This window comes from Tinamus guttatus, unplaced genomic scaffold (assembly GCF_059628265.1).
Source record: "Tinamus guttatus ecotype Peru unplaced genomic scaffold, ASM5962826v1 Tinamus_guttatus_pri_ptg000076l, whole genome shotgun sequence".
Taxonomy (NCBI): domain Eukaryota; kingdom Metazoa; phylum Chordata; class Aves; order Tinamiformes; family Tinamidae; genus Tinamus; species Tinamus guttatus.
Genome location: NW_028288610.1, coordinates 1,000,050 through 1,013,158, shown reverse-complemented (window position 1 = coordinate 1,013,158; position 13,109 = coordinate 1,000,050). Strand labels below are relative to the sequence as shown.

Here is a 13,109-nt window from a genome sequence, read left to right as displayed (position 1 = left end):
AATTAGTTTTTCCTGTCGGCAGTATTTTCTCATGACAAATTCTTCATATAAATGAACAAGCAAAATCTTTTATCATATAGGTAAGTGCAAAAGCTATTCCCCACATGGCCATGCCCAACAGAGCATTAAATCTGCTTTTAGAATCCTGTATTTCTCAGACCATTAGGAGAGTATTGGGGATTTTTGTTGGAGTAGTATCTTGATAGGCCAAAATCATTTAGGTGACCATATCAGTAAAACCATATTTAGGTAGAGAAATTGCAAAACTGAGATTAGTGGGGAAGTAGTAATTAGGGACAGAGTGTTTAGTTGTGAGGAGATAAAGGAAATGTCAAAATGGAAAGAGACAGAGGAACAACCCTGGCAAAATGGAAAGGTGGGAAAAAAAAGGGACCAGTTTCATGGAAGAAATCTGCTGGTCAGCATAGCTTATCTGCCAGTGTCTGTTTTGTGCATGAGCGTGCAAATCACTACCCAACTTCAAATAGGACCAGGCTGCAGGCTAGATTATACATCTAGGCCACCTACTAGAGAATCATGTGAGAGTTTGGTGTGAAACGCCAGCAAACTTCAAACTGGACTAGCTGGCAAGTGTGACAAGAGGGTCTGAGGGTCAAATACTGGAGTGCCCAGGAGAAAGATTCCTGTGAGTGACTGTTTCAGAGTGAGACCTATCAGCAAGATTAATGGTGAGCAAGAACAGGATCGAACCTTCAACATTGTTCATTTTGTGCGAGTGCATTTCATGTGCATATGACACTCAGAAAATCATTGTTGTGTGCTGATCTGTTCAAAATCCATGTCTGTGCAGTGTGTATATGCCTAATGGGAATGGGATGCTCTGACTTGCTATAGGCTGGACCCAGGAATACAGATCGCTTCTTGGCCTTTTGGCTAAGATCAAGTGTAGTATCTTTTCTTATCAGTTTAATATCTAATTTAGGGTGGTGATCAGTGGTGCAGAGTCTAGTTGGAGGCCTGTAGCTAGTGGGGTCCCCCAGGGGTCAGTCCTCAGTCCAGTCCTGTTTAATTTATTCATCAATGGCCTGGATGAAGGCACAGAGTGCTCCCTCAGCAAGTTTGCTGATGATACCAAACTGGGAGGAGTAGCTGATGCCCCAGAGGGCTGCGCTGCCATCCACAGGGACCTGGACAGACTGGCCAACTGGGCAGTGAAAAACCTCATGAAATTCAACAAGGCCAAGGGCAAGGTCCTGCACCTGGGGAGGAACAACCCCAGACACCAGCACAGGCTGGGGACTGACCTTCTGGAGAGCAGCTCTGCAGAGAGGGCCCTGGGTGTCATGGTGGACGACAAGTTGACCATGAGGCAGCAGTGTGCCCTCGTGGCCAAGAAGGCCAATGGGATCCTGGGGTGCATTAAGAAGAGCGTCTCCAGCAGGTCGAGGGAGGTGATCCTGCCCCTCTACTCAGCCCTGGTGAGGCCACATCTGGAGTATTGTGTCCAGTACTGTGTCCAGTATGTACTGTGGCTCCACAGTACAAGAGGGATGTGGAGCTGCTGGAGATAATCCAGCGCAGGGCCACAAGGATGATCAGGGGCCTGGAACATCTGCCCTATGAGGAGAGACTGAGGGAGTTGGGCCTGTTCAGCCTGGAGAAGGCTGAGAGGGGACCTGATCAGTGTCTATAAGTACCTCAAGGGAGGGAGTGAGGAGGATGGTGTTGGCCTCTTTACACTGGTGACCACCAAAAGAACTAGAGGTAACGGCCACAAACTGAAACACCAAAAGTTCCGCATGAACTTAAGGAAAAATTTATTACCAGTGAGGATGACAGAGCACTGGAACAGGCTTCCAAGAGAGGTTGTGGAGTCTCCTTCTCTGGAGATCTTCAAAACCCGTTTGGACGCAGTCCTGTGCCACGTGCTCTAGGTGACCCTGCGTGTGCAGAGGAGTTGGACTAGATGACCTCTAGATATCCCTTCCAACCTTAAGCATTCCATGATCCTATGATTCTATGTGCAACAGAATCACTTAAGCACATCAGCTTGGACATAACTGATTTGAATAGAGAACTTCCCTGGATACCCTCAATTTAACAAAACCAAATTAAAAATGATGAGAATACACTGAGGTTGGGGTACATGGGATTCCATGGGATTCCATGGGATCTGCTCTGCAGGTTCAAAATTATTGAAAACCTTTCAACATTGTGTCAAGTTCATATTGCTGTATTAACACAGCATTGATCTCCCAGTCATCACAGGTTTCATGTTATATAAGTTGGCTAATTTATCAAACACATACTTATGATTCAATTTTTAATGAGTCAAGTTTGTACCTTTGTGGTACAAGCAGATGTGCAAAATGGTAGTGGAGTGGCAGATAAGAACAACAGCATTTTGTAAATATTAATATTCAATAATGTGTTGAGATTATCAAAAAAAAATGGAGAAGGGGAGGCTACGGAGAAGAAGCTTACTATCATTTTACCATTGCTGAATACGCCCCTACATGTCCCTAGACAACAGCAGAAGAGGCAACCAACCCTTTCAGATAGCTTATCTGCTATCACTCTGTCAGGAATTTCTATCGAGCATTCCCTTCTCAGTCCTTGAAAGACCGTCACATATGTTTGTAACTTTAATTTGTTGCTCTGTTGCAGATCAAATGAAACATAATAAAAAAAGAACCAGCATTAACTAAAAGCTATTTCAATAATAAAAAGACAGCTATATAACAGCCCATATAGAAGCAAACAAGTTAGATATCATAGCACATTAAGTAATGCTGCTATCTGTAAATGTTTTTTCATCTTATCCTGAAGTGGCCTGTACTTCAGCTAACAGTTTATAAAAGACAGAGAAAGGGCAGCATGTACTCCTGTCAAGAGGCAGTAACTACCTGGCATTTGCGCGGTTCATACTAGGGCGCTGTCAAATCACTGTGTTATGCTATTCTTTCCAAATTTGCCCTTCAATCAAAGTGATACTACTATCTGATGTGACTGCTCCCTGCTACTACCAAAAACATCCAACTCTTACTTGATTCTTACTCTGGAAATAAAAGTTTCTTGCCTGTTTGTCAGATTGTGATTACAAACCCATTATAGTTTTTCCGTTTGGTGTAATGTTTCTGCCAAGGTACTTGGTATTTTTCTCTATTATGGAATCTACTAACATATAGAGAAGATTCACAAATCCAGGCATTTAAGTATGGCTTATTTTTTTTGTTTGTTTGTTTTCTGTTTTCTATTCCAGGTTTTTCACATTTACTTAACTATTTCCCTTTTTTTTAAATTATTCTCCTCAGAACAAAATAATTTACTAATTTCATCCTACCTGATCTTACCTCCAAAAAGTATGATCCAGAATGAATAGTACAAGATCACAGTTCATGTAATTTGCTGCCACTTCAGATGTGTTATTATAGCTGTGTTGTGCATAGTCAGGCTGCAACAGTCCTCGTCTAAGCCAAGAAAAAATCTTATCCTTCTCAAAGCTCAAGTTGAACTCAGATCACTATGAAGCTGAAAAGATTATAACTACCGTATTGGATGGATATTGTTGGATGGATATTGTTATAATAGCCATGTGTTTGGTAACCTGACTAATCTTCCTGAAGAATATCACATTCTAGTAAGTAAAATTGTTGAGGAAAAAGAAGAGTGGATGTTTGTGTAAATAAATAATCATTCTTCCCTTTTTAAAAAATGCTCTCTGAAAGACTTGCTGTCTCCCTGTAGGCCATGTTGCTATGTTGCTATTGTACGTCTCTTTTTCTTTTCTCTCTTCTCTTCTCTTCTCTTCTCTTCTCTTCTCTTCTCTTCTCTTCTCTTCTCTTCTCTTCCCTTCCCTTCCCTTCCCTTCCCTTCCCTTCCCTTCCCTTCCCTTCCCTTCCCTTCCCTTCCCTTCCCTTCCCTTCCCTTCCCTTCCCTTCCCTTCCCTTCCCTTCCCTTCCCTTCCCTTCCCTTCCCTTCCCTTCCCTTCCCTTCCCTTCCCTTCCCTTCCCTTCCCTTCCCTTCCCTTCCCTTCCCTTCCCTTCCCTTCCCTTCCCTTCCCTTCCCTTCCCTTCCCTTCCCTTCCCTTCCCTTCCCTTCCCTTCCCTTCCCTTCCCTTCCCTTCCCTTCCCTTCCCTTCCCTTCCCTTCCCTTCCCTTCCCTTCCCTTCCCTTCCCTTCCCTTCCCTTCCCTTCCCTTCCCTTCCCTTCCCTTCCCTTCCCTTCCCTTCCCTTCCCTTCCCTTCCCTTCCCTTCCCTTCCCTTCCCTTCCCTTCCCTTCCCTTCCCTTCCCTTCCCTTCCCTTCCCTTCCCTTCCCTTCCCTTCCCTTCCCTTCCCTTCCCTTCCCTTCCCTGTAAATCACATGTATTTTGAATGTGGATCTATATGAGACAGAATATAGCTCAATATAATGAAGAACTGGATATATGGCTACTATAACGAAAAGGCCTGACATTTATATATTACTTTCACTCACCTTTTGAAATACTGAACAGTTTTGGTGACAGGTACCTGATATAAGCAGCATATCAGCAAAAACAAACAAACAAACAAACAAAGCAAGTTATCCCAAATGTTTGAAATGGGGTAAAAACAACAAAATCAAGAGAATCAAGTTATTACATCTGAACATCTATAAGCTCCTCAGTCACACAGCTTAGGAACTAAACAAAGCATTTCAATAGTTTCATTATGAAAATAGAGCAGGACTCCCCCCCCAAAATGCAGTAGAAATAGATTTCAGTAGCAAGATCACTGTGTTTTAATCTAAAATACTTCTTCTGAATTAAGATCACTAAAAAAAACCCCACAATCTATCATTAAATAAGTCAAAGTACACGTATCTCTGATAGATAGATTTATATGAAGCAGGAAAGATAGACAATCTTGAAAACGGAAAAACAAAAAATGGATTTTGTGACAATTTATTCAGGTTTTCAGAAGATTTCCTAGGAATGGATTCTGCAAATTTTATATAAAATAATTGTAATTAAATATGTTTTATGCAACCAGTTCTTCTTAGCATTCTGTCCCAAAACACCAATTCTTATCTTATAATCCTTATTACTTTAGCACCAGCCTATATGCTTCTTAGCATCCTTACCATGAAACATACACTTAAGTCTTATGAATTGTCCATAACTACAGATATTTCTCTACTAAAAATAGAGTTGTATGTGCAAAGATACTAATCAGAGCCCTGGGGTTTATTTTCTCTATGGGATTTTATCTTTTAAGGATCAATTTATTTTTGAGTTGCTGAATATTATCTTGCAAATCTCCAACTGCCTATCCTTGCTCTTTCTCTTTTTTATCTGAATAGTTCAACACATAATTCTTAGTAACTTGTTTACTATCCAAAATTTCAACTAAAAGAAATATTTTACTTACATTCAAGTCATCTCTTCTTCCCTTTTCTAGTTTGAATGAACTGATTTTAGATTTAGTTACCAAGGTTCAAGTACAAGTCTATATGTTTTTTTCATTAACAGTTTTCAATAATATATCTGAAATTTTCTCTGCTCTTTTAAACATTTTTCCCTCACACATCGCCAAAATTATATTGGGCATACTCTAGTTTTTCCGTCCAAGATCTGCTTAGGGTATATATAAACATATACATACATATACATATATATATGTATATGTATATATACACACACACACACACACAAATTCACTCTTATTCATTTCAATGTCAAAATATTAAGCACTGAAGACACAAAATACCAAAATAACTAGACACTGAGCCCATCCAGATACTAGTATCACAGATATCTTGACAGGTTTATCATTTTGGATTTTCACCACACCAAGAAAGGCATTTTAATCTGTATTGTTTAATCTAAATATAGTTAATCTAACTTGTCCCCTCTCTGCACCACCCAACTTTGCTGGACCTCAGTTTTCTCTTCCTATGGCCTCATTCATATAAGAACATCCTGATGAGCTTCTCAACATTGGTAAACATTGCTAATTTTATGTCTTTTTCAGAGATCCAACTGGTGGATTTTTTTTTATGCCACATCCACCATCTTAGAAAGATTATTTTCCTTCTTTCATAACTAAGATAGTGTGGGGTTTACTTTCATCTTAATCTTCATCTATGTTCTCTGCCAGAGCAGATGCACAATTGTCCTTCTCGACCTGGTTACCTTCCCACAGGGCACTCAAAAGCTAGATGTGAGCAGCAGAGTGAAGTCTTCCTGCCTCCTCTTTTCTTGCAAAGGCAGGAAAAACCTCCATAAAAGTCTCCATCTTCAACCCCAGTGAAGCAATGCAGCACACGAGCAGCAAGCAGGGGGCGGGTCACATAGAGTTATTAAAGCAGAATGGGTAAGATGAAATGGGCTATCTAAAGACACATAATAATGTTTTTATTAAATAAGTGTTTGTCATCCTGAAGAGAAGTGAGGTGATGTGAAGCTCTCTGTATTCCTTTTTTTTCCCAATCCAAATCCAATTTGAAAATTCCTGAACTTCTGCAAAAGAAAAGGGGAAAAATGAACTAAAAGGTCTTTGGTGCTCAGAAATTTTACTCTGAAGAAACAATAGTCCTTTCCATGGTGTACAGTGACTTTAAATACAGAAGAAAATTGACAAATATCTGCATTAGAAGGACAGATTAATATCTGGCATATACTGTTTTTTTTGTGTGTAAACTACATTGAGTCTTAACAAACCAGAGTTGCCCTGATGTTCACCATTTCCCACCTGAAAAGGTAGTCCTTTCTAATAACACCAGGGCAACAAAGAACCAGAATTGGGGTGAAGGTTAATCACTAGAAATTGCTAAATATTTTATGATACCCAGAAGACCATGAGCAGAAAAAAAAAAAAAAATCTATACCTTTCAGGTCTCACCTTTGCTTAAAAATGAGGTGGAATGAAAGCCACCATTTTGGAACACCTTTTTTTCCCCTCATTAGTCCCCTGACAGTTACATTGCAGTCTACATTTAACAAATGGACTACATAGATGTATTTTGCATTTCCGTTATGTATACATACTGTAATGAAATATTTTTAATTCCACAGGGACATACTATAGAGAAATCAAAATTTAAATATAAATTAAAAATGTAAAAAGTTTTACAGATAATTTATCCATTTTTTTCCTCATCTGTCTGTGATATTAATGTCACTCTCAGAAAGCCTTTAGACCTCTGCGAAAAGCCACAGAGGGAAAACCTTACAGATGTGTCAATATTTAAAAAGGCAAGTAGGATGAGCGAGGTAATTATAGGGTGACAGTCAATCATAAAATAACTGGATGGCTAGTGTGTGTTTGATTAACAGAGAATTGGATGAATGCAATATAACTAATGCCAATCAGCAAAAAAAAAAATGGTAAAGCAGGCCCTGTCAATTTAATTAGTTTTTTTTTCTTTTTTTTTTTCTTTTTTCTTTTTTCTTATAGGAGTATAAGTGTAATTGATGAGGTAAAATTGTTAATGCAATATGTTTCTGTAAGGTGTTTTGACTGGACACTTCATGACAAGCCAATTTACTGATCTAAACGATACAGTTAGCATGTTACATTTTAAAACTAAAATAGTTCAGATTCTTAAAAATGCAACTGCATGCTAACAAGAAAAAAAAAATCAGGTCATGAGTTCTTGCATGGATTGTTCCTTGGGTCTGTACTATATGAATTTTTCTTTACTGACAGCCGCATAACTATGCTATAATAAATTGCAAAAAAGACAGGTGACAGATATGAAGCTCTCTATATTCACTTGGTAATCAAATTCATATTCAACAGTACTAGATACTAGGTACTACACAAAATAGGTGACTAAATTGGAAAGCAGGATCTTTAGAAAGGCTCAGAGTTGTTCAGATGAACATTACATTCAAACGTATATCATAATTTTTGACAAACAGTAATAAAAAAAATCCTGCCTGATGTACGATCCACATGTTTTACACTGCTGCACTATGCTTATACTTCCAGTTCTGACATCCACATTTTAGAAACTTAAAAATTTGAAGATGATTTGAAAGAGACACAAAGCATAACAGAGAAGTTCTTTGTAGTACTACTGTCAAGCAGCTCCAAAACAGTGGTTAATCAAAGAAAAATTTAAGAGACTAGAAATGAGAATAGGATAATTATGACTTTCTTCTGCATTTATGCTTACACTGTTCCTATAAAAACCTTTCTTTCATGACAGATTTACCAGCTTTCAAGGGGGATTTTACAAGCATTATTCTTGCAAAAACAGTTTCTTACAAATACATTTTCCAAATATCTCATAATTACCATCCAGATATTTAAATCAAGATATTGTTTCTTTTCCGTGCCACAGTAATTATAGAGAATGCACTGTTCCATTTTTGTTGAGGACTTCATGTGTTGAAAGACATGTAGAAAGAGTATCCTGTCTCAATCTTTATTTCTTTAAGCCAAGCAAGCCTGTTTTCCTCATATATCATGAATTTTAGAACTTGGACTCTTCTCTGGACTCTTTACAAATATCCTACAAATTTCACGATGTTCAGTACTGTGAAGGACAGTCTTGACTCCCATTTATCCTAGTGTAGTGGTGTGGTTTTTTGCATGTGGTTATAGCATTAGGATCACCGTGTTCAGTTCAAGATTTAAATTCCATACACCTTCTCTGTAAACCTGAGCTGAATTCTGTATTTAAGTATCTGGTTACCTTGGCTTAGTTACTACACTTTCCACTTACTTTTAGTAAGCATTCATCATTCTATCATCTATGCAAAAACAACACCCTACCTACATTGGTAGAGAACTGTACTGCTGTCCTTACTAAACTAATATGGTCTGTTTTTCAGGTGTAGTGGTAGCTTTGGAAACCACATGGCAATAAAATAAAAGGAAACTCAAGAAGAAATCAAAGTTACCTGAAGAACTATTTCCAAATTTAGCAGCAAGGTGCACTAAACTGCAGACATCTTAATGGTTGTGTGTATATTCTATAATGATCAATTTGCATTAACACATGCCAGTTTTATAATTGACCGTGTATGTGCAAAGTTTCAGATTCCTATTACACATGTTCTAGAGCAATAGGGAAAAATAAATAAATAAATAAATAAATGTGTGCACTTCATGACTACTTCACTGCTACAGAGTCCAATAGTCATCCTACGGGAAGATGTTATATCTGAGAAGTGCAGATAATTATCATTTTGAGTTGAAACTTTTGAAAATAATGAAGGCTTAAATCATTGTCCTTTGCAAGAAAAAAATGAATGATTGTTCTATAGGATCACAGTACAAGATCCTAGGTCTATGTTAAATTATGATCAATTTCAAATGAAGTGAGAACAAAACTATCGAAATATAAGGGCTATTTTCCTTACAGCTAAAAGACGTCTTTTTTCTAAAGTAAGAAATATTATGAATTAACACTCTATACTGAGTGAAATATTCGAACAGCTTACTTAACATAAGCAACAGTTGAAACATGAAGGTTGTTCAAATTTACATTGAAGCCTGATAAATACAGGTCAAGAGCTCACAAGATGTACTTTTCATGTAACATTTGACATAACATAAACTATTTTCTAAAATTCAGTATGATTTGATTAAGATGCCTGTTTTCTTAACCTGACAAGCAACAGGATGTGTACGAACAAATCGTATTTGCTTCACATACTGGTAGTCTTGCAAATAAAGTGATTAAGAGAAAACCTCCAAACAACTTATAGTATATAAACACAATACATGTAAACAAAACGTATTTTTGTCATAATGATTTTACAAAATTGTACTAGATTTTACAAAAGCAATCAGTAAAGGGTAATGTGCAAAAAAAGGTAAAACTGTAGAACTTAATACATGACCAACGCTAAGTAAGTATTCAGTAGACTTTACACAAAAAATCTACTACATAGTTATCTAGCTTTCTTAACACTTAGTATCCAGCTAGAATATGAAAACACTCCTCCTCTCAACTTTTTTGCAACACAGAAACAACTAATATTATATAAATACTCAAGAAATTAATCTTTATGTTTCTCATTTAGAACAGTTCAAAATATATTTTTAATTTCTCAGAATTTTATTTTAAAAATGAATAGTTTTAAGAAATTATAAAAAAATCATAGTATAATCTCACATTTCAAGAGACAGATAAATAGAGCTGTGGAAAGTACATACTGATGCTTGTCAAATGAAATTTTTGGACAATTTGCTTTTTAATCAAGGTAACTTTACATGCCTAACAACAATGAAAAATAGGATAAAAATCTTGTCATATGAAATCAAGGACACAAATCAGCTTAACAGATACAGAGCTGAGTAGCAGGCAAGGGCAAACAAAAACACTGGAGTAGGAGCTGAATTTATATAGGTGTATATCTTGCTTTATTTAAAGTGGAAATTATTGAGAAATAAACAAACAAATACATACATAAATACATAGTTATTTCTTCTACTAGATCAAATTTCCCATTCTGCACTGTTTTCTCTGACTCAGCTAATTGTACTTGAAAGGTAAAGATTTCTCCCACATCTCAAATTATGTTGTCTTTACATTTCTGAAGTCATTTCCATACTGAATAATGTCATGAGAAGAATCCAGCTGTAAGTGTTGCTCCAGAGAGAGCTAAGTACCTAACCAAGAAGCATTTTTTTGTTTCAACTGGTTGTAGGAAAACAACATACGAACCACAGTCATCCCCTCCAACTCACTCCCAGAACATATCCCCTGTATATATATATATATATATGTATTAAAAAAAATTAAATCTATCTATCTATCTTGATGCCAGTTGTCAGAACAAAGAGATGCTTTTGAAACACCACATATTCCCGTCTTTAGGCCTAAATTCATACAACAGCATAGACTTTGAACCATTATCCACAAAAACATTATCCATGTTTATTACGCTGCAAAATATTTTTTTATTCCTGTTAATACTTGCATATATCTGCAACTGACAGAGTCCTGGAACAGGCTGCCCAGAGAGGTTGTGGAGTCTCCTCCTCTGTCCTCCTGTTTGGACATCTTCCAAACTCACCTGGATGCAACCTTGTGCCATGTGCTCTAGGTGTCCCTGCTTGAGCAGCAGGGTTGGACTGGATGATCTCTAGAAGTCCCTTCCAGTTTTAATCATTCTGTGATTCTGTGATCAATAAAAAGAAGGCAGAGAATAGGTCTTATCAATGTGTATAAATACTTTAAGGGAGTGTCAAGAGCACGGCACCAGACTTGTTAGTGGTGGCCAACAACAGGACAAGAGGTAATGGCCACAAAAGAAGCATAGGAAGTTCTATTTGAATCTGAGGATAAACTTTCTGACTGTGAGAGTGATAGAGTAGATGAACAGGTTGAGAAGAGAGATTTTGGAGTCTGCTTCCCTGAAAATATTCCATATCTGACTCGATATAATCCTTTGCAATGTGTTCTAGGTGACCCTGCTTGTACAGGGGGGCTTGGACTAGATGATCCACAGAGGTCTCTTCCAACCTCAACCATTCTGTGATTCCATGATATCAGGACTGCTGTATTAGGGCAGAAATAAAACATAGTAAATCCTCCTGTTTTGTCCTTTGACAGTGTATGTCATATTTTCTTTTGAAAGATGCTATGACAAGGTCAGAGTATATCAGTTTCAATGATGTTCTTAAGAAAAGGACAATAGAATATTTCCAGTTATATATGAGTGGTATGCTTTCAAAATCCTGTTAAGAAAGGAAAAAAAATAGCAGATTTACCCATGTGACCTAACTTGTTGACTTGTGTGAGCACAATCATAAACTTCACAAACAAAACTAATAAGGGAGAAGAGGGAAATAGTATTAAATATAGACAATATACTATTAATAGGATAACTTTTTCACCATTTGCTACTTTATCTGTACCTTAAATGAGCATTAAATCAAGTTCATTGGAATTTATGAATACCTACTAGTTACCTGCAGCAGATATAGACTGAGATACAGCCTTTGATTTCATTTTTGCCAAACAGAAGTTGAATAAACCAGTCAAGACTGAAAAATGTCTATGGAGGGAATCTCTATATATGAGTCTCTGCTGCTTTTAGTAATTCTAACAGCAAAAGTAGAATTTAATATGTGAAAGTTATTTTCTGAAAACATTTTCTCAATCTACAGTATGTCTGGAATTTTGAGGCCTTGTTACTCATTCACATAATTAACCGCGGTAAAAAAAGCTGCGTTCTACATCAGATTACTGTGTAAATCCCTGCACTTTTAATGAATAAAAGTGATACTGTCTCATCTAATATTAGATTTTTAATGCATGCTTCTACTAGTACATCTAACAATTGCTGGCATTTGTTTATCCAATATTGACTGAAAAACAATCCGGTGAGAATTTACTCAAGGCCATCTCCTTCCAGTTTCCACTTCACGCTTCAATTTTCTACCACTTGCATATTTAATGACTTACACAGTTTTGATTTTTCCCTGCCCCTATCAAAAATAGGATAGTTAGAACAAAAATAAGAGAGGCCAGCATTGGATCATAAGTAAGAAAAGCTATGTATAGAGATAGAATTTTATTTACTTCAAGTAATCAAACTGGGATAGAAGATGACAAAAGAAGGTAAGACTACAGAAGTGAAAGGACCCTGTACAACCAAGATAATGAACAACCACCTTCACTGTTTTTTGGTAGGAGTATGGCTGTGGGTTTATACTAAATCAGGTCATCTAGGTTCACCAAATCTAGAATCCCAGACAACAGACAGTTATCTTCAGAAAACTGCCAAGTAATTTAATATTTTCCAAGACTCTGATCTTGTACTGATTTGTACCTTACACACTTATATCGAAAGTAGTGCTACAAGTTTAATAGCTCTTAGAATTTCCTTCTGTTAATCTGTCCAGTTACTTTAACCAATCACTCTCCTTGTATTCCTACAATCTTTGGCAAAGATTTTTGAAGCCTTCTGGTGTACTCTAAAAAGAGTAACCTCCTTGAAAGTAGGTGCAAAGGAAAATGGAGGTGGATCTTCAGACATATGTTGCAAGTACTGTCAGAGTGGTTCAAAAAGCAGGTTTCAGGGAAGAATAAGCTACTAGATATAACAGACACTACCTCTGCCTTGGGGGTTCCCATGTCACAAGTCACTGCAGACTAGAAATGTACTGCTGCATAAAATTTTCTCACATTTTCTCGCTTTCATTCCTATTCACTATGACTC

The 13,109-nt window shown here is 37.1% G+C and overlaps 1 non-coding gene across 1 annotated transcript; it reads left to right on the top strand.

The window, feature by feature from the left end:
• The first annotated feature begins 874 nt into the window (after positions 1-874).
• On the top strand, positions 875-1,060 carry LOC148595687 (U2 spliceosomal RNA). Its single transcript, XR_015913104.1, has one exon. It is a non-coding gene; the product is annotated as a U2 spliceosomal RNA (small nuclear RNA).
• The last annotated feature ends 12,049 nt before the right edge of the window (positions 1,061-13,109 follow it).